Below are 5,126 nucleotides of genomic sequence, written 5' to 3' on the forward strand. Positions count from 1 at the left end.
GTATTCAGCTATAAAGAATGGTCATATTGAGATATATATAAATAAGTGGATCCAGCTTGGGACGATACTCATAAGTGAAATAAATCAAACTCACATGTATGAATACTGAATATTTTCCCTAGTGTAAGGAATGATAAGAATACATAAAAGTATGTGGTAATCATGATTCCCAACCATATTGGTTTGAAGCCAAATAATGTTTTCACTCATTAAATGCAATGGTTTTAACCTGGGTTGTTTGATTTTAGTATCGGTAATAGTATGATACTATTATCGTACTAATAGTTCAGTAATAGCTATTTTGAAGAAAACAATATATCATAAATGCTAGTGCTGATGTAATATCATCTTGTTTTGAAGTCCCATCAAGCTGTTGTACATCTGTTTCCACTGGTTTTAACATGTTGTATCTACTATACTTTACTATATATGATAGTATAAACAAAATTTTTGATAGGCAAAGAGATAGTATAGAAACCATTGTTTGTTTTCTGTTAACTGGTTCTAAATACCCTGTAATTCTTTCATTCTCTTGAATGACTTCACACTTTCTTGATATGCTTGATGCTATAGTATACCAAGTTATACTCAAATAATTCAAGGAAAGATGTACTATGGTGACTACTATTATATTAGATTATCTGGGGTGTAACACAACGATGCTTAAATTGTTTAGTTCTGAACTGTGTTGTTCTATTACAATGTCCTCTTTTATCTCAATCTCCACCCTTTTTAAATTAATCTCTTTTCTCTTTTTTTTCTTTAAATAAGGTAAAACTAAATTAAAAATAGTGGGATATATAATACTAACTTGTTGGTTTTCCTATTAATGTGATTTTAAAGCCAGTATTGCTCCCCCATCTTGTTCTGTCTGCTTTTACTATATTCCATTTTGTTTGATAGTATCAACTTTGAGGGTATAGGCATCCTCTTTGAAGGCAATAAGATTTACTTTGATACCCATTATGATTTGAGTAGTATCTTCTTTTGAAGTCCTGTAAGGTCACCAGTGTAGGTTTTATTAGTCTTCTTCTGTACTGTTTTGATAAATTCTATTATACCTGATGATATAGGCAACTCTTTTTAAAATACCAAGAGGCACAATGGTACCAATTTTTTTTTATCTTTTTTTTTTTTTATTTAAGAGGAAAAAGAGAAAAACACAAAACAAACCAAAGCGGCGTAAGGGTACATGCAATACAGAACTACAAAACAAAACAAAACAAAACAAAACAAAAAACCATAACAGTAAGAAATTACCTGCTAATAGATTACACACTATTTTTTGATCACCTGATATTCTATTTTTGCATCATGTTCTATGCCCATCCTTCTGCTCTAACCGACTCTAATTTGTTTGGTCATGTAAGGTTTTATTCTCTTCAAAACAAAGTAATAAGAACTGTGGGAGTAAAAAACCCAAAAATTGTTGGGAGCCACCACATTGCCGAGCCGCCGCATATAGCGATCATGCGGCCTGTGGTAAAGAGTAAAGCCTGAGTTAGATTACCCCTCCCATCGAGCACGTTAGTTTCCTGCTTACCGCGTAAACAACCCGCTCAATAATATGTTAGCCAATCAGCTTGCCTTGCTTACTTTAACATGATTGGACACTGTATCCGTATATATACTGGTGCCACCCCTGGGGGGAAGTAGAAGCCCGGAAGGAGCCGCGGAGAGCGGACCGGTAGAGGCTTCGGAGCGAAGCCCGGAAGGAGCCGCGGAGAGCGGACCGGTAGAGGCTTCGGAGCGAAGCACGGAAGGAGCCGCGGGGAGCGGACCAGAGGAGGCTTTGGCTGGGAGCGATCCCAGGGCAGGCTGTACGGAGAGAAAATAAAAGAAAAGGTTGTCCACTGCCAGACTTTGTCGTGTGTCCTTCCTGCCGGCCGGGAGCGACATCGACATTTGGTGGCCCGCACGGGGAACAACTGATCACCCCCGAGACGTGGTAGTGGACAACGTTCCTTGATACAGCACTGCGAGACAGGTGAGCAGGGGATAAACCTGGGCCCTGGGTGGCGCGCACCTACAGGGTTTTTAGACTCCCCCCAGGCTCACGCGTAAGTGGCGGATTTTTGGGCCTCACGCGGTGAGTAACATATTAAATATGGGTAACGTACCGAGTAACGACACCCAGCCCTTGGTACAGGTCCTCCGGAAGCTCTTAAAGTCCAGAGACCTCAAGGTGGGACGCAAAACGCTGGAGAGCTTTTTTGAGGAGATTGATAGTTTCGCTCCCTGGTTCTTGCCCACAGGGCACTTAAACCTGCCCTCGTGGGAGAAGTTGGGCAGGGATCTTTCTCTAGCGGAAAGGGAGGGCGGGGCTTCGGTCTTCGCTCGGCCACTGTGGGAAATGATATATGCATGCTTGAAGAGCGAGGGTGGTTGCAGGGAAGGTTCTCAAGAGCTCATTAAAGTGCGTAGGGCATTCGAACAGGCCCAGTCAGGGAGCTCCCGGGAGGGGTCCGTCAAAGGAGACAAAGATATAAAGGAGGAAGACAGGGCTCAGGCCTTGGAGTCGTCTGACTCCGAGAATGAGGAAGGCTTAGACAACGATGAGACCAAGGAGCCTAGATGCCAAGAGGATAGGCCGCTTGATAAGGAGTCGCAGGGTTCTTTCCCAGCGTTGCGCCGCGAATTGCGCTCCGCTCAACTTGGTCTGCGGAGGAGTAGAGAGCTCCTGAGCGCCCCCTGGCGCAAGAGGGAGGCGAAGCCTTCCGCCCCACCTTGGGGGCTGTTCCCGGAAGCGATCCCTCACCACGAGGCGGCCGCGTGGGAGCTCCCTCCCCTTTCGCCAGAACAGGAAGTGATGCACGGGCCCCCATTTTCCGCCCAATCACGGCCGCCGTCTTATGCTCCGCCGCCGGCGGGTCGGTATTTTTACAGGCGGCTTTGGCAGGGGGGACGTTTGTCTCATGAGGTACATCCACCACCTGGGATAGATAGTGGCCCCTACGGGATATTTCCTGTACAAGTAGCTATGGGCCAGGGACGTAATGCATGGGAGCCTTTTGAGATAAAGCAGATTAGAGAACTTAAAAATGCAGTTACAACCTTTGGGCCGACTGCGCCTTACACCATTGCCATGCTGGAGAACCTGTCTTCTGGGCCCCTCACCCCCGCGGACTGTATTCAGCTGGCAAAGGCGTGTCTGCCCTCGGGTAGTTACCTGGATTGGCGAGCCTGGTACACAGAGTTCTCTGCCGAGCAGGCTGAGAAAAATGCCGGTCGAGGAAATGGGAGCTGGGGATTTAGCTTAGTGGCATAAGCGCCTGCCTTGTAAGCAGGCAATCGCCAGTTCGATCCCTGGTACCAATAAAAAAAAAAAAAAAAAAAAAAAAACGAAAAAGATAAAAATAAAAAATAAAAAATAAAAAACAAAAAGGGGGAGTAGGCCAAGGCCTGGCCCCAAAGGCACGATTACCCATGGCACTATTCACACACAATTTTTTAAATTTAAATAATGATAATTGCTCCCCAGCTGTGGAGCACTGCAACCCTTCCCCCAACCATAAAGGGTGGGTGAAGTGGAAAGATGTCCTGACAGGACAATGGATGGGCCCGGATCCAGTGGTCAGCTGGAACCGAGGTGCGGTTTGTGTCTTCCCACAGGAATCGGGACGAGAACCACTGTGGGTACCGGAGAGACTGACACGGGCGACAAAGCCCTCGACTGAAGACCAGACCTGCCCTACCGGAGATCCATCACAGACCAACCAACAAGATGAATAGAAATAGCGGTAGCCCGAAATGGACAAGAAGATCCTCAGGCATATGCATGGCTCGCTCGCCTAGCCTACGACCGAGTCTAGGGACGGTGAGCTTCCCACACTCCTCCTCTAAAAAATTATGATATAGCAGGGTAGATGAGTCAATGACGGGTAAGAGCATGCCTCCCCAGCATGACTCAACCTAAGACAGGCCCTACCCCATACCGCACGAAAGCCGCTGAATTACTAGGTTCCGCCCGAACCAAATGTCGCCCCGGGGGGATCATGCGGAGCGACATGAGTGTATGCCTGTGTGCATCCAGGTTCCGTCCGGTTCCTTCCTGGCCCTGGAAAAAGGACGAGGGCCTCGGGGCCTCGGCAGACTCGGGGACGGCCGACCCGTGCCGACGCCGAGAGCCCTTGGTGGGCCTCCTATCAGGGCATAGGCCTCTACACTCAATTCAGGATGGGCTGCGATGCATAGACTTATTTAAAATAAAAAAGGGGGAGATGTTGGGAGCCACCACATTGCCGAGCCGCCGCATATAGCGATCATGCGGCCTGTGGTAAAGAGTAAAGCCTGAGTTAGATTACCCCTCCCATCGAGCACGTTAGTTTCCTGCTTACCGCGTAAACAACCCGCTCAATAATATGTTAGCCAATCAGCTTGCCTTGCTTACTTTAACATGATTGGACACTGTATCCGTATATATACTGGTGCCACCCCTGGGGGGAAGTAGAAGCCCGGAAGGAGCCGCGGAGAGCGGACCGGTAGAGGCTTCGGAGCGAAGCCCGGAAGGAGCCGCGGAGAGCAGACCGGTAGAGGCTTCGGAGCGAAGCACGGAAGGAGCCGCGGGGAGCGGACCAGAGGAGGCTTCGGCTGGGAGCGATCCCAGGGCAGGCTGTACGGAGAGAAAATAAAAGAAAAGGTTGTCCACTGCCAGACTTTGTCGTGTGTCCTTCCTGCCGGCCGGGAGCAACATCGACAAAAAATTATAATTGTTATTGTAAAAAAGAGATGAAAGTAAGGTGGTCTAAGGGATATAACTGCATGTATGTTTGAGTGTGTAGGATGGAAAAGCATATTACTGAGCTTTTGTTGGACCATTGAACAGAACTGTCGGAAATCTCACTGTATGAATGTACACTTTATATGTTTTAATTTTATAATTTGCACAACTGTTTCTAAGATGGCATTATGTAACCCATTAACTAGTGATTTCTTAATGTATTTTTTCTTGAAATTCTGTATTATTTGTACCCTTTTACTGCTTTGTTTTTATAGCCTTTCTTTTTTGTCTTTAAATAAATAAAAAAAGGGAAAAATATTCAACACTCAAAGTTAAAGGAAGAAATGTTTATTTATCTCACAGTTCGTCAAGATTTCAGTCCACAATCAGCTAACTCCAACGCAGG

Source organism: Cavia porcellus, unplaced genomic scaffold (assembly GCF_034190915.1).
Source record: "Cavia porcellus strain 051 isolate PalLab524CR breed Dunkin Hartley unplaced genomic scaffold, mCavPor4.1 scaffold_17, whole genome shotgun sequence".
NCBI lineage: Eukaryota > Metazoa > Chordata > Mammalia > Rodentia > Caviidae > Cavia > Cavia porcellus.